Source organism: Cebus imitator, unplaced genomic scaffold, assembly GCF_001604975.1.
Source record: "Cebus imitator isolate Cc_AM_T3 unplaced genomic scaffold, Cebus_imitator-1.0 Scaffold27, whole genome shotgun sequence".
In the NCBI taxonomy this organism is placed as follows: domain Eukaryota; kingdom Metazoa; phylum Chordata; class Mammalia; order Primates; family Cebidae; genus Cebus; species Cebus imitator.
Window position 1 is genome coordinate 1,066,750 of NW_016107342.1, and position 27,442 is coordinate 1,094,191.

Consider the following 27,442-nt stretch of genomic DNA (forward strand, 5'->3'; position numbering starts at 1 on the left):
AAAAAAAAAAAAAAAAGACATACATGAGGCCCGCAAACATACGAAAAAATGCTCATCATCACTGGTCATCAGAGAAATGCAAATCAAAAGTACACTGAGATACCATCTCACATGCCAGTTAGAATGGCGATTATTATTTAAAATATATTACTAGTAGGCAAAGTTCTTTTCCAATTGACCTCTCTATTTCCTCTTTTATGAACTGTCCATTCTTCTTAAGTTTTCCATTCATATGTACATATTTTCTGATGTATAAACACTCTTGATAAAACAAGCAATTTGCCATGTTCATGGCAAATATTTTTAAGCACTTTTTTTGCAATACATAGCTTATTTTTCACATGTTAAATTCTAACAATCCTTTCCTTTGTGTTTTCTATCCTTAGTATCATGCATAGAAATTCCTTTGCTATCATAACTGCCCAGCTATATCTTCTTCCATTTTTAAAATATTTTACTTCATATTCTATTTGCATTTAACTTATCAATTATCTTAAATTTTTTTCAGTGAATTAACCATTTTCCTTTTGGACTTTGTCGTTTTGTTTCTTTGTACATTTAATAACATCCAACATTGAAATAATGCACTTGTTTCAGTTTGTTTTAATTAAAGACACTAATTAGATCTCTAATATATCTTATAGCTTGAACAGTCTGTAGGTTTTCTAATGTAAAATTAACTTAGTCTAATACTTAGCTGTATATTTCAGCATTATTTTGACCCCTATCAAGTCTAAATGAAAATTTAGGAATATGATATTGGTTTTCATTTGAAACTGGCCCAATTGTCTCACAGAACTGTGTTTATCATTTCTTTTTGAATAAGCATAAAAATTGACCCTTCCAGCACTGAAGCTTGAGAAAGTTATACTTGCCTCATCTGAGTCCTTTCTCAGGAAACCAACCATCAGGCCACCCAGATAGTATTAGGGAACTAAAACTTACCAGATCATCACATGTGGACAATGAGATGCCAGGCTAGTGACCCATCATGATTGTTTTACTGATCACCTGCTTGCTTTTGATCAACTCCTCTTTCTTACTCCTCCCTAATTTCTGTTGTCCCACATATGGTTACATTTTTTTCCACTGCTAAACAAGCTCCTAATTTTAGTCAGTTGAGGAGATGAATTTGAGACTATCTCCTATCTCCTTGGCTGCATCACTAAATTGAAGTCTTCTTCCCTGGCAGTACTCATTGCCTTGGTGATTGAATTTCTATGCAGCAAGCAGCAGGACCTAGACTGAATTTCCAGTGTTTTGGTAAGACACTGAGAATCAATACAAAAAAACAGTGACCCCAAACTTGTTGCTGTGCTAGCATTTTGTATTATGCTGAACCTTTGACGATCTTATCATACATGTTGTTGATATTGTTTTGTATTTTGTTTTTGCAAGAAATCTCAGGAGTACTTTCTTCTGTGCACTCAGAAACAGGAAAAGAGTTTGTCCTTAGCAACTGACTTGCTATATCTGACAAACACTGCTAACTTTGTAATTGATGAGGTATCCCTTGATATTCTTCCCATGTATCATATGAATTTAGAATGTAGAAAGCCGTACTGAACCATTATTGAAAGAGGACACTCAACTATCCATCCATGGAGTATGGTTTAGTTAGGCACCAGAAGTATTGGATAAAGTACTACTTATGGGACTACATGTTCCAGACTACACAGTAAGCACTTTTGTACACACTCTCATTTAGTCTACATAGCATTTCTATCCATTATTATTGTTTTAAGGATGAAAAAATTAAGACTTTAAATGGTTAAATTATTAAGTATACTTAGAAAATAGCAGAAATAGGATTAGATGTTGTTCACTTTTATCTACTATCAAAATCCAGGTTCTTGTCCACTCTACTAGAATGGGGTCATAAAACCGGAGAAAGTTTGAAAAACCTATAAATAGAAATATTTTCCTGGGTACAGAACACGGTTATTACCACTCCTTGAATGACTGGATTCACGTGACCAACTCTACCTGACCTATCAATGTGATTGATCCAAGATCCCAAACTTGAATTCATAGAAATAAAAAATCAATGATATATAATCATGAGTTACTTTATTGGTTTGACAATTAAATACAAGCCAGAAGATTTCAGTGTGCAATTGACTGAGAAACCAAAATATTTCCTAAAGTGCTTCACAAATTGTATCCCATCCATAACTAGTTCTGCAGAATGCTAGTTAGATATAATTGTTTCTTCAGTTATATGCCACATGTTATACTACTGGAACCTTTCTGAAATAGTGCTATGTTTTATAATCAACAGTATCTTACTATTGGTGTTGGTGAGACAGTAACTTGTAATTATCACTGCTTTCGCACGTGCAAATATGTTCTCCCCTCTCTAAAGTCAGTAGCCAATTGCAGTTTCATTAATGGCCATTTAAATTAGGAGGCACTTTAATGCATTCTAATTGTTTGAAAAAGCTTCCTTTGATGCCTTCAGGTAAAATAAAAAAGTACCAAGATAAAAATTTCCTGAATGGTTTCAGGTACTTGAAAGACTATCCCGGGCACAATAATGAATCATGATTTTAAGAAAGTCTAGATTGTCAATCATCGTGATGGCACTGAGAAAGACAGTGGGTAGGAAACACATGCACATCAGTTAATTTGCATTGAAAAGTGATTCAAAAGAGTCAACCTGCAATGTAAAGCTGCTTGATCAATTCATTTGCTTATATTTTATTTTTATGTATATACAAGAATGACAAAATTTGAAAGCTGGTTTTGAATTAGTTATGTCTAAAAGAGTTCCTTAAATAGGGACAAAATAATTCTAGGTGAAAAGGAAGCTATATATTATAGTTTAACTAAACATTTTTTTTTCTTAGAGATATATTATCTAATGGTGATCTTCAATTAATGACAGACTAAATTAGATGAAATAGTTTTTCCTTAATAATTTATAATCTGGTTATATTTTAATAGAAAGAATGAGTAAAACAAAGTTAAACAGGTGTCTTTAAACAGTACTTATAACTTTTACTACGGTAAAGTGCATTATAAATAACCAAAGTAGTTTGTATTTTCCAGATTTATTCTCCCCTTTCCAGAATTTGAGACAACAATGTTCCATTGAAAATATTTTGAGAAACACAGATTTGTTGTATCTTCTACATTTAACCCAAAATATCAGTCACTAACAAAATATAAATTGATCCTATTAGAGAAAAATCTTCCTGAAAAAAACAATTCCTTCCATGTATTTTTCAAATTCTTCCATTAACAGGTTTCAATTACAAGATTTTAATTAAACCAAGACAATGATAGCAAACACAAACACGTATTTGTTGATACGTATATTTACATTCAGTTGCTAGAACAGTATCTGGTGCCAGTAGACATTCTCTAAACATTAGCTGAGCTACTATTTGCAAAGCTCTGCCATGTGCCCTCTCTCTGTTTTAATCTCTATCTCACTCTTTCACATATATGTATGTTTTAGAACTATTTCTCTATATATTTGCTTTTATCACTTAGAATTACTACTTACACTTACTAAAAAGTGTTTTGGACTTATTTAGATATAAATTTTATATTACTCTTGTAATATGTAGATATAGCTATATAGAAAGGAATAAGTTTATGAAAAAATTGGCTTTAAAGTATTAGTTGGTCTCAATAAAATATCATAACAGTAATTTTTAATATTTACTAAAGTGCATTGGTCTAGTCTGTATTTAGTTAGCATTCTGTTTTGCAAAGCCAATAAGAAAATCTAATTATGTTTTAAAATTATCAGTTAGCAAGGAAAAAACCCATTATGATCCAGGAAGACAATTGTGAATTGTTGGCACAATTTAGTAAATCAAGTAGCATCTAGATTATATTATGGAACATGTGAACTCAAACCAAAGAAATAATAACTATGAATAATCAATTCTTGACTATCTAGACAGACTGTAAACATAGGGCATATAATTTTTTTCCAACAGGAATGATCTTTATAACATCTAAAGATTTCTATTTATACAGCAGTGGTAATAACAGCACATTTTTCTGAGTGATACTATGATTATGAAGTGAGTTAACATATAAAACACTGCAACAGTGCATCACGCATAGTAAGTGCTCACTAAATGTTACCCATTATGTCTGTTGTTTTCATGTGGATATGCACTGCAAGTAGCACATCATCTCCTAACAGAAGAGTAGGCTAGCTATTTTCTGGGATTGTGTATTTTTGTTGTATATCAGATGAATTAAGTGGGAAATCAACTACTTACTCTGGCTCAGATGCCTTTTCAATGAGAAGCATACCATTCATCATCTCCAAGATGTCTCAGAATTGCACTCCTACAGGTATCATTTAAGGTCTCAGCCCAAGGATTTTTAAACCCCGAAGTACTAACAAACATGAAACAGATGCTCCATACCTCTCTGCACTTGCCATTTCTCCCGTCTACATTTGTGCACCAGGATGATTTTGACACATACACCACATATTAACAAAGAAAAATACAAATTCCATAACCACAGTCTCTCAGTTAAGACACACTACTAAGAACAGTAGAAACTGAGATTTTTTAAAAAATGCTGTTTGAAAAGAACATGTTCATTTGTGGATTGAAAGAACAATTGTAAAAATTACTCTTGGCCTCAACTGTCAACCAATTTTCCCCTTCTGTCCTGAAGTGCTATAAATGAGTAAGCTGAAAAAGGCTACAGGAGAATCATTAGTCACCCCCGGGACACTGTGCACTGTTAACTGTGGAACGATCTATGACCAAAATTTCAATAACCATGAGTTTGACATATGACTTTGGAGAATGGTTGAGTAACATACTGCTCCTGGGTTTCCCATGCAGTATTTATCTTCTTCTAGGACTGCTCATGTCAAAGAATTGATACTGAAAACAATGCAAAGTTATTTATTGCATACATAAGATACACTTCAAAAACTAAACACTGCTTGGTATGAGAACCTCTCAGTAGTCACTAAATAAGGGAAACATTCAGTCATGATGAAAGCAGGCCAAGCATGTCAGCTGTACTATTGTGATGCTAAAATATTCTCCTACATAATAGTCTAGTTCTCTATTACATAGAGAATTCTAACATGCCACTCTTCTTTTTTAGAGCTTTATATTTTTCTCAAGAAGTCATTGGTCCTGGACTATGCTACCATTTAATTTAACAAACCCTCTGTGTCCATAGAGGGGATTGGGCAGCTGAAGGGGAAGGCAGGATGCCAACATCTTGAAAGGAAACAACATGTGTGTAATGTTTCTGTTTTCTGGTGAGGTTTTCATTTGTCTAGGGGAAAGGGAAACATTTTGAATTATATCATAGCTGTGGCATTCAAATGCACAAACTCTGAAGAGCATCAGGAGTGTTTCTTAAAATATATGTAATTTACAAATGTTAATTTAAGCTTCTCACATTACTTCTCTTATCCTCTAACTCTGCCTGTTGCAAACTGTTTTGGAATACCTCAGAATCACTGGTCAAAAGATGAAGGCAGCAGCTGCCAAAGAATTCTGGGGAAAAAAATTTCAATACAGTAAAAATTTAATTATTAACAGCAGTATAAAATCAAAAAATTGCATCAAAATTCTAACCATTTGCATTAGAAAATGACCTTTCATAGGTAAATAACCTGAGCCTTGGAAATATGACTGGACTTGAGTGAAACAGAACAGCTCACATTGGAGCCTAGGTTTCCTGACTTCCAGGTTAGTGTCCTTAACACCTGTTCCTTCACTAATGTTTTGTTTTGCATCTTGTGTTACACACTGTCCTGGGTGATGGGGATACAATGTTGCACAAAACATCTATACAGTTTCTTTCCTCATCAGCTTAATCAGGATTTAATAAACTAGCCAACACTACAAATTAACAAATATGAGATTACAAGCGTATTTGAGAGATGTATAGAGAATAAATGCAAACAAATGGCAACTGATTCACTGGTGGTCAGGGAGGGGTGGTCAGGGAAGGCTTCTCTGAGGAAAGTAGTCTTTGAGCTGAGATATAGAGTGGGTGGACATTACAGGAAGTGCCTCCTGGTTTAATTGTTTGGGAATATATTGATAAAAAGTGGTTTTTATTTGGCTATTTACAAGGATTGTTCACTTGTTTGGTTCCGCATTATTTTCTATAGCAAATAGACCCTAAAAAGGCTTACTGTTTACCCCTACTTCCTGATTTTCATGTGTAGCTGTGACCTCTTGCCCTTGAGTGTGGCTAGAACCTATGACTTGCTTGCAATCCAAAAAATAGGACAAAGGTGATGAGGTGTCACTTAGATGATAACACTACATCTTGCTAGCAGAAACTATTTACTCTCTGCATTTCTGGCATTGGTGAAGCAAACTGCCATGTTGTAGGCTGCCTTATGGAGAGGGCCACATGATAAGGAACTGCTGGCAAACAGACAAGAAAGTAAAAGGTTTCAGCCTGACAATCTGCAAGGAACTAAATGTTGACATGTAAAATTGGAAGCAGACTTTTCCTCAGTTGAGCCATGAGATGACATTGCAGCCCCCATCAACACATTCATAGCAATTGTGAGAGACCCTGAAGCAGAGGCCCCAGGTAGGCCATCCCTGGACTCTTGAGAAATACTACATCTGGATTTCGGCCACTAAGTTTGTGGCAATTTAGTACAGGCTTTGTACATATTGATAGATAATATGTTGCCCTTTGTGTCTTTTTAGATTTCACTTGGAATGCCCTTTGATGCTGATAAGTCCTTTTTCACCTTTGAAAATCTCCCAGAAAAAAAAAAAAATTCTGTAAGGACTACTATAAAACTGTTTAAATTATCATTTAATTTCTTAATATATATACATTAAAAAATCTTTTAAGAGTTGAACTTTTAGAAATATTAACACATAATTATTTAAGGCTACATAGAGACATGCTATCACCTTTACCAAAATGTCACCTTAGAGTCTAAAAAGCATTAGGCTGAAAACTGTGAAGCAATGGAGACTTAGATTATTAATTTCATTCATGTGAATGATCCTTCTGAGTATGAATTTCAGTGCGTCACATGATAGCTATACGACCTTTAGACCTTTAATAAGTTGCTTTACTCTTTGAGAGTAAAGCAGATAACTTTTAATACTTCATGGGATTATTATGAGGAAATAAGTAGAATGATGTATACAAAGTATTTTGGCACAGTGAGAGATAAAGAATGTTAACTCTTGTGTCAAAAACCTGATAAGTACCTTTTGCTCAGTTACATAAACTTTACAGTAAAGTACTTTAATAACAGGTTACTGTCCTATTTATTGCTTTTTGCATTTTTAAATAGAAACATTTAAAAAATTTAATTTTACTCCTGCTAGATTTAAAAAATTCAAAAGCAATTTTCGGTGATTTTAGTCATGGATTAAGATATTTGCTACTTCAAATAACAGTCATCATGTGTTTTATTAATATTTTCATGGGGTTCATTAATCTTAATCCCTTTAATCTTTTTAAATGTTATTACTTAATTTTGCAATTTTTTTCCTGCCAAGTATTCAGTATTTACTTAGTTAAGAGTTATTCTGCAAGGCAGTGCTGCAAAATTCACTGCATATTTTAAGAGCATTAAAATTTTACAATTATTACATAGTGTAATTATAGATTTCTGTTTGTCAATAAACCAATGCTGAGTTTCAATATTTAAGAACACAGACATTATAGGACTACTCATATTAATTATTAACACATCAGTATATTTTTACATTTTAAGTAGTTTCTAGATGATTTAAAGTTAATTTTAAATACACGAGAATCAAACAGCCTTCTAAGAAATTGAATATGTAGAAGACTATTAGACAATATTAATAGACCAAAAATGAATTATTTTAAAACTATTTGCACTTAAGCAGTATCTTAATTTTCACTCATGGCTTCATAACCGAGATCTGTACTATAAAGATTGTCTGTAGTAAGATTAAGAAAATGTTAAGAAAGTTTGATAAACCTGGTTTATGAAAATCTAGTTTAAGGCTCTAAAAAAAGTAGAGAAAGATACATAGCATTTTACAAGATGAATTTGTTTTATGAAGACATATTGTTAGCCCTTAGTCAATATGACGTGTCTTATATGAAAGTACAACTTTTTAACTGTTTTACTAAGATGAGCTAATGTCATAACATTTAGTTTATTTTTTAAATTATAGTTAATGTAGTTTTATTTTCTGCTTTTAAAGGGATAGGCATCATTTATTACACACACATGTATTTCTAGCCCCATATTCTATGTCCTCTGAAATTACTGCCATTATTATTATTTCATTTTAGGTAGTGTAGCAGGACATTTCCTTGAGACAGGGCCTGAAATATTTTTAAGTCACAGTTTATCAAATTTTAAATGAAGAGAGAAGAGTCTTGATAATTGAAGCCAAAGTAGAGGCATTGTGACAAAATGGTGCAGATCAATTGTTCATCCAAAGTAATTTATCTTGAAAAATGTTTATATTACTTCCACTGAACACATTGTAATTGTAAATACTTATGGTCACAATTTGATGTTTTGATACTATATATGTTGTATAATGATCAAATCAGGGTTAATCTCACTCATGTGTGGAAATTAAAAAAAAAAAAAAAAAGATGTAGTATCATATAAGCAGAGCCAAAGAGTCAATACCAGAGAATCAGGAGGGGAGGAATTCGAGAGATTCGTCAATGGGTATGAAAAAAAATTATCTGTGACTTCAAAATTTACAACATTTGACACATATTTTTGTAAGACAGCAAATTGTTGCAACCAATCTCTGCTCTGCATTGTTTAACATGGGCAGAATAAGATGAAATTTTTGTGCATGTGTAAACTATATTAAATTAGGTACCTACAACAGAGAAGATGGATAATGGTTTTGAAGTAAATTTCCTATAGCTCAGACATTTCCTAATAGCAGGAGATGCAGAAATAAGTCAATCTCTCTAACTTAAAGTATTAGTTATATACTTCCTTATCTCTCAAGTGAAGGCACAAGGCTGCACATCTCAGATCATTTCTAAGATAGTCAACCAAGGAGTCTCTGTAACACTTGTGATAAATAATCAATTCTTAATCTGAATGTTGAGCAAGTATAGCAGAACAACCTCCTTCTAGGATCCCACTCAACCTCTTGAATGGGGGTTGTACTTTAATGTGGTGTGGAAGGGTGGGTTTCTCTTACAGAGAATTGACATTCTCTGTGTTCATTCCTCAGACAAGGACTCAAAGTAAAATAGTCTGTAGGTCTGAAATGCGAGCAGCATATCTGAGGTTGGGGGCACTCTATAAGGACACGCATCATATAAATGCAGCTACAAGGAAGAAGACCAAGATAAACTAGCCAAAAAGGAATGCACTCCAAAAGGGTGGCATGCCTTTAAAGACTGAGCTTTGATTTCCTCTAGGTCACAGCATCATATGATTAATACACTACAGACTCTCTGTGAAGCCTCTGGCTACCCTACCTAACATGGCTTTGCTTCTTCACCCAGTTCCCTTTCAAATCTACTGATTTCCTCAGCTGCATCATAATCTATCTTATTGCCTGTCATCACACTGGAAGGTAAGTACAAAAAAGAAAAAAATATTTTGTCTGTTTCATGTACTTCTAGAGCCCTAGGACCTAGAGGAATGTCTGGGACATATTAGAATGAATTAACTATTATTTTTAAGTCAGATAATCTATGCCTAGGTAACTTTTCATTTTTATTTCCTCTGTGTCCTCCCCTAGGCTTTAGTGAAGTCTCATTTAAATAATTTGAGGTGAATGTATGGACTAAAGCCTCTGAGTGGTTCCTTCTTTTATTTTTTAGTAGTTCCAGGATTGATTTAGAGGGGCAAGTACAAAGAAAAGGCTAATTCCTCCCTGCCTCTCTCCCTCCTTCCCTCCTTCCCTCCCTTTCTTCCTTCCTTCCTTCCTTCCTCTGTCTCTTATCTTTCTTTTGTAAATGCCAAGAAATTTTCAGTTGCAAAAAAATGAAATAAACATTTCTATTGTCAATCTGCATGGTCCATAAATATGTGAAAAAGGTTGTTCACAAAAAAGACAATGAACAGAACACAGACAACCCAAAGAGAAAAAAACCACTGAATGAAAATATTTAGGTCCTTATCAAAGAGGAATTATCATATTATCTTCTGTAATTTAATATTTGTTTTATATACTTACCAAGCTAATATATATTTAAACAATTTACATTGCCAATTCTCAGCAAATCATTTCACTGTTTTCAGAAGTACTGTTTTAGATGATCCTTCAGGTAGAATTATAAAAATATATCTGAACTAGGTAGATCCTAACATTGTATTATATTCTAGGTCCTGGTGCTAAGAATATTCAAAATAAGTTCTACAGCAACCCTGACAGGATTCTGCTTTAGCAAGACTTAGTCTTTTCTAGGTGTGGAGTTATATATTCACCAACTTATAAAGGAAGGAATAGTTAAAACTGCAGATAATGCATCTGCAAATCCTTGGATATTTATTTTGGTATAGGGGGCAAGTCTTAAGAATTTTCTGCTTTATTTCTTCAACCTCACTTTATGGAAACATAGAAAACCCATAAATAATACTGTCCTAGATATGAATGAGTTTGAATTTAAAGAAAATCATGTCATGATTTCTAAATTGTCCTTTTTGCCATAATATTCTCATAGTTATAAGTGGACATGATTAATCTGTAATGTGTTTTCATTTGATATAAAAGATATTCAGTGTAATTTGGATATTAATTTTGACCTTTATATTAAAATACTTTAGTAAGACTCAGACATTAAGATATTGTGCTGTATGCTTAAAAAATTATTAATGGAATTTGTTTTAAATAAAAGCATTTAATTCTTACGTTCTTTAAAAAAATCTATCTGCTGGAAAAAAGTATTTTTTATCTTTATGTGCTAACTTAAAAGATTATAGAAAAAATACATGATTTAGCTCAAATTATATATATCTCACGTACAAAATATGCCTAGAAAAACAACCATATTCTTTTCTAACTATATAATGCAACATATTAGCAAAAATATATGTCATTAAATAGAATTAGCTGAACTCAAAATAAGGGAACTCTAATGAAGAGATTTGTTAATTAAAAGCAATACAATTTTTAGAAAAGAAAAAAAGTGAGAGGACTGAAACACCCCATTCTGTTTCAACCATCTTCATATTACAGTTAAAGCTATCTTCATTATGAATTATCTTCATTCTTAACAAATACAATGTCTTTATTGGGTATTTAACTGCTCCATATAATTGTTTCCAAGTGAAAAGAAGGATAAATCATATATTCCTTTTGACTCCCTTTTGTGATATAATGCGGGCTTTATATTTTGTCAAAGCTGAACATATTCGGTAATAATTAGATTATTCCAATAAAATGTAATTTAAAGGAATTACAAAACCTCCAAGTGAACATGTCAGGGTATGCATTGCTAGCACAAAAGGAAATCTGATGTGGATTCTCAGTCTTTATTACTCAAAGCATCCAGTAGATGGAAGCCTTTCCCTTTTAAAACTTAAAGCTGCTTCAAAAGCATGCACGCAGTCGGATTTGCTATTCCCTTGGTGGAAAAAACAGCTGCTCTCCTAAGAGCATATCAGAAAGACCACAATTTGTGTGATTTGTAAGTCATTTGAAAATTGTATTATTAAAGTCAAGTTGTTTTGACCCCCATGAAGTGAATGAGAATGGGAAGAATAAATTGATTGATTCGTGAAGCCAGTCTCTTGGTGGCTGCTTGGGTTTGTTTGTCTTCTTGCATTAGTGTCCACATTCCTGTTGTCCTTTTTCAGTGATAAATTTCCCAGGCTAGTGATTACATCTCTTTCCGTCCATTATTGTTCGTTGGAAGCAAGCCCCCAATGAGCAGAGAAGGACATTCTAAATCAGATCCTCCTGGCATGAGCAAAGGAAAGTAGCCCAGGGCTTTTCCAGAGGGTAACACTAAAGCACACAGAATGTTTTCCTCCTTGTCCCTGTATATAGCTCTATCTTTTTATCTTGGGCCTGTCCTCTTTATCTTCTTACCAGTCTTAAGTATTATTTCTGTGAACATCCATAGATTATATTTACACTTCCCTGTCCAGGAAATAAATGACTGTATTCTAAATGACTAATCAGTTTTAATAATCGAGATTAATTAAATCACTATCTATTAGAATAGTTATTTAGCTCACTATCTTTTTGAAAGATAAAACAAAGGTAGTTAAAAAAATGAAAATCTGGGCTTGCAGCATTTCAAAGCACCGTATAAGCTGGATTTTTTTGTTAGTTCAAACCTCAATATGGAATCACCACTTTGTCAGGGAAGCCACACTTTTAACTGCAAAAGGGGCAGCTGAATGATGTTTCCATGTGTTTACAAGTCGTAACTAATGAAACAATTATGTGCAATGACAACCTCTGCTGGTATGGCTAGGGTACTTGAAATCAGCTTTACATACTTGCCATGGAATTACAACATAATTAGGTATGTATGAGTTCTCCCACCCTTTTTTTCCTTACTCAATTCTGAAGTTTATAGTTCAGCTTTAATTTAGAGCCTTCTCTCTGGTAATGGCTTTTAATTCTTCCAACTGCTCATCAGTTTTCCTTGTACTAAACAAGAACCATCAGCTCATGTTTCATTGAAAACTCATTTAACTGTCGCTCCATATGCTTTTAAGGACAAAAAGGCAATTATGCTTAATTAAGATTTGAAAAACAACTACCACAACTTCTCCAAATTAATAATTTCTAAGTATTCCTTCTTCAACAAAGGGCAATCTGGGTAAAGTATTTGTATGATGTTTGCCTAATACTAGGAATTCACCCTATATCTCAGTGGTTCTCAGCAATACAGATAATAAAATCATATTACCAATTTGCAAAATGGAGGTTTCAGACTCCCAGTTCCAACCTCATTCCTATACTGCACAAGAGTGAAGAAAGAAGGAAGCCGGGAGAGGAAGAAGGCTGGGAGTAAAGACAGCACTTTGTGTTATAATTGGTGAACTGTCTCAGTTGACAAGTCTGAAGGAAGAACTCACAAAAGCCTTTGAGGAGTTGTAGCAAATTTTGAACACAACGTTAGCCTTACATCTTGAGACCAAAAAAATGGCACTTGGATGCATGAAATCTTAAATAAAATAAAGCAAAATATAAACAAAACCCACAGAGCTCTGAGTATTTTTGTTATTGTTCACACTCGGTAAGAATCCTTAAAAGTCCTTAAAACACTACTCCTTCCACACTTGTAAGCTGCTATTACAAGGCCAAGGGAAGACTTGTGCCCAACATGGGAGAAGGTTTGCTGTTACCATTCTGCAATCAAAACCTGTTTCATGTCTTTTGACTTAACAATTATGGAAGTAAGGCCATGTAAAAAATAGTGGAAACATGGGATGCTATTTTAAAAACAGGTCTGATTTTTATACAAGATCTTTTGAGGGCAAAAAGTCCAAAGTCCAGTGATGAAATTATCTGTTCTATCCTTTACTGTTTACATGGTCCAAAAAGATTTATTGTTTGTTGAAGATATCATTTTTCTTAGCAGATTGAAAGTCTGAACTAGACAGCTCTCAAGGTTTTGAATTTGAATTTAAAATTATCTTCAAGGTTTTGAATGATCAAGACATGGACAGACAAAATCAAAGATGAAGGGAACAGAAAAATCCTCGTGCCATCATGATTCAAGCCTCAATGTAAACAGTGAGTACGTATGTATAACACAACCTCAGTTTTGTTATAACATTTTTTGTGTTTGATTTGGTAATTAGCACAACGAAATTTAACGTATTTTTTTAATAGTGTTTCCTCATACTGTACCAGATGTCTTAATCTCAGCATCTAGAATAAATAAGTGAAGGTTTACCATAAAATGTATAAACACCGAGCAAATATTTTTGCACATGATTCTTTTTATAACTTTTCATTACTCTAATTGACTTTGATGTTAAAGTACTTTAAATATTTTGACTTTTTAAAACCAAAATTTTAGGTATCTTAGCTAGTAGGAATAATGTCCTTTGAAAAGCGTTCTAAAAATTTTTGACAGTATTAATGATTACATAAAAAATTGAGTTTATATTTTAACTTATTTTAAAGTTATATTGAAAAGGGAAACAAGTAAATGGAGCGTATACAATTTTTATGATTTAAGTATATCTGTAAAAGGAATGTTTTTTTTTTCCTAACAGAACAATGTATGCACACTGTGAAAACTCAAACATGCTGAAAGGGAAGAAGAATAAAATGTAATAATCACAGACAATTTCCCTACCCCAAAATAAGCATAATTAACATTTTATCATCTTACTTCTTATTTTGTATTTTTCAGCTAGCTGAAAATATACTGTATTTTGTGTTCACTTTTTTATATTTTACCTCATTTCCTAAGAAATTTCTTAATAAAATACACCTTGTAAATGCTTCAATGGCTGTTTTAGTTGATTGGTCCCCAATTGTTCTGTTAGATTTTATCCTTGTGCAAGTATTATTACAAATGACATTGGGATGAAAGCATTTGTACATAGATGTCTGAATGCAAGTTTATTTCTTAACAGGGCTCCAGGGACCAGAAATCTATTTTCTATCGCCTTTAGTTGTTAGGAAAAATTTGCAGCCACACAAATCAATCAGTACATCAGAGGGATTATAGCACTCCTCCATATGCTCAGGTCTTGATCTCTTTGGATTACAACCCTGAGCAAATTCCATTTCTCTCTTGAACTAGACAAATAGCAAATTAATGTAACAATAAAATCTCACTCAATTTAGTGAATTTTGGAGGCTGAATTAAATCATTTTTTTTTTCTTTACAAATCCAGGTAACTTCTTTACAATCAGAAAAAAGACTATTTTTTTATGAAGCCATTAAGCTTTTGAATCTTCAAAGCTTTCTGTACCATTCATTGAAAAGTAGCCTTTTATATTTCCTATTCTTGATGAGAGCATCTCTTCCTAATATGTTGGAATAACTTACTGAATATCAGTTTAGGCAATGAATTTCCATTTTACTTATGTATTTGCCTATGTCAGGTATAAGTGGTTAAACTTCTGTTCTTAAACTTTGGAAAGTTGTGTATGAAACGGATTAATAGATTGTTCATTCTTATTTAACTAAATAGAGGATAGGTGAGTATTTTTATGTACATGTAGACTTACCTCCTGATCATAATGACTCCAAAAGATTAATGTTTCTATGGGAAATTAAGATTTAATTAAAGCAAAGCAGAACAAAACAAAACAAAAAAACCTTAGGGCCTTGTTTTCTACATTTTCCCTACTCAGAATCAGAATATAGTTGCAAACCAGGCAAGATGAGTTTCTTCGTTGGTAAAAATGAAAATGCCTGCCCTTGTTACCATCAGATATGATTTCTATAGTTATGCAGTTTCTGTCCCCTCTGCCATCCTCAAGGAATTTCCTTTTGCTATCGTTTCCTCTTACTTCTAAATCATCAATTACTCTCCCCCTAGGCAGGATTTTCCTTATGAATTCATAACATCCTCTTGTATTTCATATTTAAAAAACAATCCAACCTACATTTAATAACAACATATACTTTTTCTGCTAGATGGTCACCCTCTGCTTTCTGTCACACACACACTCAAAAACTTCTAGAAACATTTGTTTATAATAGTGATTCTCAATGCTGGCAGCAATATTAGAATTCTCTGAAAACTCATTAACAATACTCCAGCTTCAAAAATACTTTCAAGCTCATCCCTTTACTTCTGATATGGGATAAGGCACTGGAAATTCTCTAAAATTCCACAGTTGGATCTAGGGTTGAGGTACACTAGCCTATGTTGTCATTTTCCATTTTCACACTTCATGTTCTGCCTTCAATCTCCATCACCACCATTCCATTGAAACTTCCCTAAGCAAAGTCACCAATGGCTTCCATGTAACCTAATCTCATAGTCACTTCTTTGTCTTCATCTTACCTTCTCAGCAACATTTCACACAATTGCCTACTCCCTACCTGCCAGCTTATCTTTTCTTGGCTTACGTAACACCAAACTCTTCTGGTGTTCTTTCATTACAGCCATCCTTAGTTCTCTTTGCTGGTGCCTCCTCTTAGTTGGCCTTCTAAATGTTATGTCTTAACACTCACCTCTGAGACTGTTTTGTTTCAATGGAAACTTTCTCCCTAGGGCATCTCATTTAATCCAGTGGATTTAAATACTAGCTCTAACTTCCAAATTGTTATATGGATTTAAATACAAGTTAAGTATAAACCAAACAAACAAACAAACAAACAAAAAACAACTTAGTGTCTTCTTAAAGCCTCCAGTAGACAGATACTTTACAATTCTGGAACACAATGGTGTCTTTACTGATGACTTGTGATTTGAAGCTAGCAAAATCTGAAGGAAGTCAAGGAGAGTGGTACCCCAGAAGAATCTTGTTTCCCCTTAATATCTCTTACCAGTTACCAAAAAGTTAAGAATTTTGGAGGATGTCATACTAAGGTTGTAATTACAATAGTCAACATTTACTGAGAGTTTCCTCAGTCCCAGGCCTGTTCCTATAACTGTATGATACAGATGTTAAGTTCATTTTAGTAAAGAGAAAACTGAGCCAGATAAATCAATTACCTGTGCACCATCCAATAACAAGGCAATGGCATAAATAGCATTAAGAGATGACATATCTGACTCTAGGAGGTGTGGTTCCCCATCTCTGCATTAGGTCAACTCCACCCATCTCCCTGCCTGTACATCATTTCTCTGAAGTTAAAACCCTTTACGTTTTACTCTACAAATAATGAAGGTAATATTAGGGACAAATTTGACTAGATATTCTCCATTAAAAAAGGTTTTTATTCATCCTTTTCTTGGGGTTGCGCTATTGTCCAATGAGTCCATAGTGAGGGCAGTACTGCTAAGGCCTAAACAACACACTCGCATTAACTAAAGCTCTGCTTTATGTGGGTAAAATTTTTGGAAAAAATGAAAACCCTTTTAAAAAAAAAAAAAACAAAAAGTTTTTCATGTCACAGAAGTGGCACCCATGGTTCTTTGGGAAAGATAGGCCTACATCTGGTCAGCCACACCTCCAAAGAAGGATTTGCTGCTACTTCTGTTGGCAGAGGTTTCTATTCTGTGGTCAGCTTTGTCTGAGCCATACTGGCCTTTGCATTGCCTAATCTCTCATAAGAAGCTCATAGTTAGAGTATCACAATAAAGGAAAAGGAAATATATGTAGATTTCTCACTATGAAAAAATAATAATTTGTGATAGCAAATGTGTGAAATTACATATGTTATCCAACTTATCCATTATCTTTTAATCAAAGTGAATTCACTGGAACTATATACAAATGTTCACTCTAAAAAAAAAATACTGACATTTCAATATCCATTGTTGGCCCAAACCCAAGCTTTTCTAGTTATACTAATTCATTGTTTTGCTTTTCAATCAAACACTTTTTATTCCACCCCAGTTGTGACAATATTGTGAGAATCTCTATTATCACAAATTGTACTTTATTCTTAAACTTTTTTCTCCCAGTATTCCCATTTTCCATGATAAATCTTTTCATCCTTAACTGCTTTTGTTTGATAAATTATTCTGCTTCAGAGAATTCTTTATGCCTGTCATTTAAAAACATGTTTATAGATAATATCCACATTTCTACTATCAATAGAAAAATTGACAAGGTCATAAAAACAGTCTAAGAATTAATAGCTTCTAGATCATTTTATAGTCAGGCTCTGTCAAAAGATTATATTCATGTTTGCAATAGGAACTGTGAAAATGTGGAATTTTCTAAAATATCAGAATGAGGCCAATCCTATTGTTATTTTATACTCTTTAAATGGTAATAAGTAATGAATTTTTTTTTCCACTTTTAGGAACTGAATCTAGAGAAGGGACTGACAGAGGTATCCATTTTTCCACAAAGATAAGGGCTCTTAACATCTTGAACTCCCTTGTTCCCTGGTAGTTATTTTTAGAATGATTTGCTTATGTTTGTATCACTTATGTTTTCTCTCTTCATTTATGGTTTACATCTCAGCTGTTTCATAACCAGAAACTCTCCACACAGCATATAGTGAATTCTATTTTTACCCCATTATATAATTTCAATTTGTTTAAAAAGGAGTTTATTTAACGAAAATAAATGAACATAAAAAGAAAGCAGCAATGAAACTCCTTCATTTCACAGTGTCCAATATGGTCTACGGGAGAGTATTACATGCCATTTCTTCTTTTACATTATTCATAATCCAGTCTGATCAGTCTATGTACTCACCTTAAATGTTTGATAGTTTGTTGGAGTCCCTGTAACTTAAGTAACATCTAGAATTGACTTATTTGATCATCTGATTAAAACTTGGACTTGCTTTTTTGTGTAACTATACTCTTCTCCTTCCCCCTTCTCTGGTGATCTCTTTCCACACAGTTGTACTCCAAGTCTGTTTCTATCCATCTTACAGAGGAATTCTTCTCACGGTGCAACAAATCCTGCTCACTTGACAGATAAACTCAGTTCTCACCTGAGAATTATCACCTGATTAACACTGTTCAGAATTTGTGACATATATAACACATTTTAGAAATTAATGCTCACTTGGAGCAGATTTGAATTTAACAGTTTAACTCATTGCACCTGAGATCTCAGTCTAAAAGAGATGTCAGTTGGTTTACTCAATCTTGTTATGAGGTCTGGTTGTTTCCATCACATTCTTCTTTAGACATGACTTATGTCTGAGACTGTGCTATATATGAGTGGCAAGGTGCTCATGATTAAACATATGTTAATTACATATATAGCAAGCAATGTGTACACCTTTATAGACTATTATATACATGTATGTAATACATACATATATACAATATATTTTCTAAACGATATATTTTAGACAAAGATATAGAACTTTGAAAACTTTTGAAAAGACAGGAACATTTTATTTTAAATGTAAATATCTGAATATCAGATTATGACTGTCTGCATCTGGGATATTTATTAGGATAAGGAAGAAGAAAAAGAAGAGAATAACTTTGGCTATGATATGACACTAAATCCTTCCTAATAGCCTTGGCATAAATCAATGTTAAATGACATATGTGCACACAATCAGGAAAAAATTTAATATATTATTAAGATTAATTACAGGAACACATCAACAGGCTTTAGTTCTCATCAATGACATTTATTTCCTAAGTACTCTAGTGGAAGGGATGAAAGTCTTTGATGATCGTCAATAGCATTGACTTCGCACTAATGGCCAGAGGTCTAGGTCTCTTCACTAGGCTGAGACTGGGTCAGGTTTCTGTGGAGGAAAATAACTCATTACTCTTCATATTGAAGACATCCTTCAGAAAATTTGGCTGCTAAGGGAGATTTTCTTTTACAGAGATAGTTCCTCTTACGCAGTAAGTAAGACTTGTTTAGTCAGTTAATCAATCTAATTACATTTATTGAATATCTAACAGGAAAGAACGCAGACAATGGAACCCTAAGTCGATGACTGTTTCCACTTGCTCTGAATAAAGCTAGTGGAGAAACATTTCATTACCTTAGTCAAGTCTCAATCGATCTATAGGATGATCTTGTCATGGAAGTTCACCTTACTTTACGAAATAGACATATTGTTTGCAAATTAAATCTTAATTTTATTGGGAAAACTTACTCTTTCAAATAATTTTGGGATGAATCATAACAATGCACAGATGAAATTATGGCAACTTTTTGTAATAACACTAGCACATTCTAGCATAAAGTCAGAGTTTTTCATTCTCTATATTTTTAAAATATTGGCAATTTATAAATAGAGCACAGCTATATTTTTCCTTTTGTCTTTGATGATGGTGTAGCTGTGTTTCTCTGGTTGACTTAAATTGAAGGGTATGCTTGGGAATTACTTGTATGAACATCATTTATATTCAACAATTGATTGTGACCTGCTTAGGGAAAAAGTATCTATTCTTGTAAACCCAGAGACTAAAGTTATAGCATACTTGAGGGTTTTAGCAAATAGAATAAAATGATAAATAAAGCCTGTATGAAGTTAGTGAGTGTACTCATTTGAAAAGAAAAGGGCAGAATGGGAAAATAACCCCAACTAGGTGGGATTCTAATTTTCATGTGAAAATTAAATCATGTTAAACTAGTTTGTCTAGTAGGTGCTAAATTGGCACTTATACTTTTGCAAAAAACATAAGAATGCAAATGTATATAAAAAGTGAAGGATAACTGCCTGGCGTGGTGGCTAATGCCTATGATCCCAGAACTTTGGGAGGCCGAGGAGGCAGATCACTTGAGGTCAGGTATTCGAGACTAGCCAGGCCAACATGGCATAACCCCGTCTCTACTAAAAATATAAAAATTATTGAATGGGAGGGGTGAGAGAGGGAATCCTTGTCTAGTGCCAGTTTTCAAAGGGAATGCTTCCAGTTTTTGCCCATTCAGTATGATATTGGCCATAGGTTTGTCATAAATAGCTCTTATTATTTTGAGATAAGTTCCATCAATACCTAGTTTATTGAGGGTTTTTAGCATAAAGGGCTACTGAATTTTGTCGAAAGACTTTTCTGTATCTTTTGAGATAATCATGTGGTTTTTGTCTTTGGTTCTGTTTATGTGACGGATTACATTTATAGATTTGCATATGTTGAACCAGCCTTGCATCCCCGGGATAAAGCCTACTTGATCGTGATGGATAAGCTTTTTGATGTCCTGTTGCATTCTGTTTGCCAGTATTTTATTGAAGATTTTTGCATCGACGTTCCTCATGGATACTGGTCTGAAGTTTTCTTTTTTAGTTTTATCTCTGCCAGGTTTTGGTATCAGGATGATGCTGGTCTCAATAAAATGAGTTAGGGAGGATCCCCTCTTTTTTATTGTTTGGAATAGTTTCAGAAGGAATGGTACCAGCCCCTCTTTGCACATCTGGTAGAATTCCACTGTGAACCCATCTGGACCTGGACTTCTTTTGGTTGGTAGGCTATTAATTGCTGCCTCAACTTTAGCCCTTGTTATTGGTCCATTCAGGCAAGAAAAAGAAATAAAATGTATTCACTTAGGAAAAGAGGAAGTCAATTGTCTTTATTTGCAAACGACAGGATGGTACATTTACAAGACCCTATCGTCTCAGCCCCAAATCTCCTTAAGCTGATAAGCAACTTCAGCAGAGTCTCAGCATACAATATCAATGTGCAGAAATCACAAGCATTCCTATACACCAATAACAGACTAACAGAGAACCAAATCATGAGCCAACTCCCATTCACAATAGCTACAAAGAGAATAAAATACCTAGGAATATAACTAACAAAGGCTGTAAAGGACCTCTTCAAGGAGAACTACAAACCACTGCTCAAGGAAATAAGAGAGGAGACAAACAGATGGAGAAACATTCCATGCTCATGGTTAGGAAGAATCAGTATCATGAAAATAGTCATAGTGCCCAAAGTAATTTACAGCTTCAACACAATCTCCATCAAGCTAACAATGACCTTCTTCACAGAACTGGGAAAAAAACTACTTTAAACTTCATATGGAACCAAAAGAAGGCCTGCATAGCCAAGACAATCCTAAGCAAAAAGAACAAAACTGGAGGCATCACCCTACTGGACTTCAAACTATACTACAAGGCTACAGTAATCAAAACAGCATGGTACTGGTACCAAAACATATATAGGCCAGTGGAACAGAACAGAGGCGTCGGAAGCAAACTCACATCTACAACCATCTGATCTCTGACAAACCTGACAAAAACAAGTAATGGGGAAAGGATTCCCTGTTTAATAAATGGTGTTGGGAAAACTGGCTAGCCATGTGCAGAAAACAGAAACTGGACCCCTTCCTTACACCTTACACTAAAATTAACTCCAGATGGATTAAAGATTTAAACATAAGATGTAACACCATAAAAACCCCAGAAGAAAACCCAGGCAATACCATTCAGGACACAGGCACAGGCAAGGACTTCATGACTAAAACACCAAAAGGAATGGTGACAAAAGCCAAAATAGACAAATGATATCTAATTAAACTTAAGAGTTTCTGCACAGCAAAAGAAACAATCATTAAATTGTCAACCAACAGAATGGGAAAAAATGTTTGCAATCTACCCATCTGACAAAGGGCTAATATCCAGAATCAACAAATAACTAAAGCAGATTTAAAAGAAAAAAACAAACCCATTCAAAAGTGGGTGAAGGATATGAACACTTTTCAAAAGATGACATTTATGAGGCCAAGAAACATATGAAAAAATGCTCATCATCACCAGTCATTAGAGAAATACAAATCAAAACCACATTCAGATACCACCTAACGCCAGTTAGAATGGTGATCATTAAAAAATCTAGAGACAACAGATGCTGGAGAGGATGGGGAAAAATATGAACATTTTACACTGTTGGTGGAAGTTTAAATTAGTTCAACCATTGTGGAAGACAGTGTGGCAATTCCTCAAAGATCTAGACATAGAAATTCCATTTGACCCAGCAATCCCATTACTGGGTATATATCCAAAGAATTATAAATTGTTCTATTATAAAGACACATGCACACATAAATTCACTGCAGCACTGTTTACAATAGGAATGACCTGGAACCAACCCAAATGCCCATCAATGATAGACTGGACAAAGAAAATGCGGCACATATACAAAGTGGAATGCTATGCAACCATAAAAAATGATGAGTTTGTGTCCTTTGTAGGGACATGGATGAATCTGGAAACCATCATTCTCAGCAAACTGACACAAGAACAGAAAACCAAACACCCCATGTTCTCACTCATAGGTGGGTGTTGAACAACAAGAACACATGGGCACAGGCAGGGGAACATCACACACTGGGGTCTGTTGGTGGCTGGGGGGCTAGGGGAGAGATAACACTGGGAGAAATGTCTGATGTAGGTGATGGGGGAATGGAGACAGCAAACCACCATGGCATGTGTGTACCTATGCAACAATCCTGCAAGATCTGCACGTGTACCCCAGAACTTAAAGAACAATAAAAAAAAAAAAATAGCCAGGTGTAGGGGAGGCACTCGTAATCTCAGCTACTCAGGAGGCTGAGGTAACGGAATCACTCAAACCCGGGAACAGAGGTTGTGGTAAGCTGAGATTGCACCACTGCACTCCAGCCTGGGTGAGAGAGCAAGATTCTTTCTCCCTCCAAAATAAATAAAATAAATAAGTAAATAAATAAATAATAAAAAAGGTGAAAGGTAACAATACTCTATAGAAAGGTCTGGTTTCCTTCTCAATGATATCCTAAGAAAGCAGTTTTTCTAAGGATATTAGCTTGCTACACTTTCTAACTGCCATCACACTGTTCTCAGTGTGATGGAATTCACTGAAGTCCAGATATTCTCCCTTGAACTTACAAAGGCAGTCTTCCAAAATCATCAAATTTTGATTATTTTCTATGGGATAAGTGATATTACACAATATGTTAATGCTTTATACAGTTAGGTTAAATGTATTCTTGCTAACAAAGAGATTGCACTATTACGCTCCCAAAAGTGAGGTTAATTTAAAATTTTCTATTTTAACTCCATGAGATAAAATTATAAATAACCTTTCTATATATAACTATAAGACTTGTAAATTATTTCCTTGTCTCAATATCCTATAGCTTGCCTACAAATAGAAATTATGATTTAAATTCTATATGGATAATACAACAGTATCTTCTCTCTGGTCAATATAACATACTTCTTATTTTATTCCATTCAATATATAACCTGTGTGATTTTTAGTTTATTCAATTTGTAATTCAAGGATGGATTTTTAGTGTTCTTAACATCAAAAAAATATTTATTGAAAGGTATATGAGGGAGACTGTTTCACTTTTTAGACCTCTTAGATAGTTTCATCTCATGGTTATACAGGGTTTGAGATTTCTATGCTGACCTACTGAGCAGGTCTAAAATATGATTCTTTTGTAGATATGATAAAGCACTTGGGTTATATTTTCAGATGAATAAAGACATTGCCTTCAAGACACAATTGCATAAACATGATGTGGAAGGCACAGGTCTGGGGAGTCAATTCAACATTTCTATTTAACTCCAGTCTTTATCTTTTATATTTATTCCAAAAGAGCTTCACATAAAAACTCCCTACAGACAAAGAATTTGCACATATTTACATTTCAGGCTATAGACATAACCATTTCATCATTCTGCTGTTTGCTTTCTTTCAAATTTTGGAGTGTGGCTTAATTTTCTTTCATCACTATAATGGGTCAGAGTGTGCAGAACAGTGACTGCAATAAAATTGCATTTTTAAGAAAAGGTCGTGCAATTAGCTGATGGATAGATGGAGACAACTATGACAGCTAGAATCCTCACTGCTCCTCCCCCGGGCAGAAATCCATAGAATAAGTGATCAGAACATTTATCCTCCACACCCCCAACTACCCCCCCCCGCCCCCCCACACACACTCACTCACAAGTTAAATGCTGTAGACATAATTCAGAGTACTGCTCTGAAAAGGTTAGAGGCAAGCCAAGGCTTGAGAACATCTAAGCCATACTGGGAAGGCAGGAAGGATGAAGGAGTAGTGATTCAAACTTGGGTAAGCTGATTAGACAGGCACACATCTGGCTTACCAAGCCTATTGGGTTTTTAAGCCAACAAAGGTAATATAGTGTGAGAAAAAGTTAGAAAAACAAACAGTGGATTCTGAAAATAAATCTCAGAGATCAGTAAAATTAAATGAGAAAAAAAACAAAAGTTTTCAATGTACTTAAGTTTAGAAAATATTACTATTATTGGGTTAAAGTAAATGAGAAAGCAAAACAGTAGAGGGCAGTGAAACTTTAAGAGCTGTGTAAAGAATTTGATACCTCAAAAATAAACTGACAATTTTATTTGTGATTTAAGTCTGTTATAATGAATATTCACTTAATGACTTTAATACTTTAAAGGGCTTGAAAGGTTGACCTACACTAGTTATTGAGCCATATAGTATCTTCACTCATGAAAATTAATGGGCGGAGAAAGAATTTCTTCCTTAATGTAATAGCCAGTTGGCCACTTACAGGCAATATTTTAGAGGTGATTCATGCATTGCTAATAGGAGTTACCCAAAACTTAGTGCATAAAATAATGACGAGTTTATTTTAGCTCACAATTCTGTAAGTCAACAATTTGGCTGGGCTTAGCTGAGCTTTATTTTTTCTTCTTCTATATCAAGTTTTCTCTTGCATTGGGAAGAGCTTTTGAGTTGGTGGGGGTTAGCTAGTTTAATATGACTTTGACTAGAAAGACTGGGATGAATGGGACCTCTCTACAGATGGCCTCTCACCTGCCAATAGGTTAAATTAGGTTGCTCATATGGTAAACATTCTGAGAGAGAGAGAGAGAGAAGGAAAGGGGGAGGAAGAGTTGAAAGGAGAGAGGGAGGGAGAGAGAGGGGGAGGGAGAGTTGAAAGGAGAGAGGGAGGGAGAGAGATGAAAGGAGAGAAGGGAGAGACAGACAGATGAAATATACAAATCTTCAGTTTGAGGAGCAAATTTTACTCCATTTCACTCTATGTCATGTATGTCAGAAAAGCAAGTAATAAGACTAGTCCAGATTCAAGAAGTAGGAAACTAGACAGACTCACTTCTTGATAAGAAGTTAGGGTACGGGTGGGGGTAGAATTTGTGATCTTTTTTTTTTGCACTTTCTGAAAATATGTTAGAATAGAAACTTCTAAGAACCATTTCAATTCTTAATGCCTATTCTTTTGTGAAAATAGGGTGCTACCAGTTCCTGTGGACACTCTTGTTTACCTACCTTCACTGTCAACTTTACTCCTTTTTTCTTTACTCCTCTATTTCTGAAGTGATAGCTTAGTACGACTCCATGCTACTGAGCTTAGTAGTAGCAGGATCTCTTACCTAGAACTGTGAGCATACTAAATCAAGTGCAGCAGTCAAGGGCTACTTACTTTGAGAGGTGAGTCATATTAGTTTTCCAAAATAAATAAGGTTTAGAAAGAGTGCCAGAAGCTAAACTATGAAGTCTTAGGAAAGCCAGAACTAGAATTCAAGCATGAGGAATCACTGCCCAAAGCTGAGGTGAATAATGTTGACTTAGAAAGCTGGGTCAAGCTTATTAGAATGATACAGATCTGGTTTTTGACAGTCAAAGCCTAGAAATTAAGTGGATATGATTCTTTTACTGATCAGTATGGAATCACACAATAGTAATAGGCAGCACCTGTTAAGTACTCACTATGTGACATAAATGGGCTAAGTGCTTTACACTTAATCTAAAGGCAATCCCACAAGATAGACACTATTTTTAGTTTTATATAAGAGGGATTTGAGGATTAGAGAGTACACTGTATTACAGCAAAATGATAAAGTTTACACAACCAGCAAGCAGTAGAGCTAGGATTTCAATTCAGGACAATCTGATTCCAAATATTCTGCTTTAAACCACAAAACCATAAGATCACTCCTAAGGTTTTCGTTGAAACAAACATTATAGGCTACTTACATTTTAGAAAGGTTATAACTTAGCCAATGTTATATATTTAGACAGTATCAGAAATGGAACTATAGCCTAATTTAGATTACACATATACCAATCTTGAAGGAAGTGTTCATGCTATATATGTATATAAACCGTATATGGATACATCCTTATAAAAATTAATCTACAAATATTCTCCTATGCTTTGTAATAACAGCAGTGTTGATCATATTCTGCTCAATAAAATCTTTATAAACATAACAAATATCAGACAAAAACAAATAAGGTGATCTTCTGGGTGTTTAGCCTGAAAAATATGCAGGGAAATTGTGCCATCTATGCAAGATCACTTTGCTTTCTTCCCCATCACTCACTCCGTGCTACAGTTGTTTTACATAACCCGTCTTTCCAAATTCTGCTTTGGATATTCCTTTTGTTTTCAAATTTTCTAGGTTTTTCACCAGCCCCATCTTCATCCCACTGCCCTATGCTTCTAAAGTATGATTCATTTTTATAATCCCAAGTCAAATCCCTCAACTCTTCTTGGCTGGATTAATCTCAGCCTTCCTTCTCTGAATTCTTGTAGAGGACTTAGATTGCCTGAGAGCTATCATGGTGTCACATTTAACTGAGTGCCTTGAAAACAGGCACTCTGCTTTCTATTTCTTTTAATGTCTAGGACACAGTATACTACTTGCTGGAAAATATGTGCTCAACAAATATTTATTAAATAGTCACATTCATGACAATAGACTTTTATGAGACATCCATCCACACGTAGGTACATGGTTGCAAATTTGCATCACTGTAAAAATAAGCATAAGCCATCTGAGGAATAATTCCAGTGGAAAAACAAAAGCATACTCTTATTTGGGAATATTTTTTGGTTTTCTGCCAAAGCAGTACTCTATATTGGGATAAGACAGTCTGTGGTACCTTCAGCACCTTTCTCTCCCACCTGGTTTTTCCAAACCTTCAAGATCTATTTAAGAAAGAAATTGGACAAAGAATTGCCTATTCCTTAATATTTCAGGAACATGAATGGTTAGACTTTTTTG

At 34.3% G+C, this 27,442-nt stretch overlaps 1 protein-coding gene and 1 non-coding gene across 2 annotated transcripts in view; one reads left to right on the plus strand and one right to left on the minus strand.

Annotated features, from left to right (window-relative positions):
* Window positions 1-27,442, minus strand: part of GALNT13 (polypeptide N-acetylgalactosaminyltransferase 13) — a 596,785-nt gene that overhangs the window by 65,757 nt on the left and 503,586 nt on the right. The window lies entirely within an intron of this gene.
* Window positions 16,774-16,899, plus strand: LOC119470323. Its single transcript, XR_005199208.1, has one exon. It is a non-coding gene; the product is annotated as a U4atac minor spliceosomal RNA (small nuclear RNA).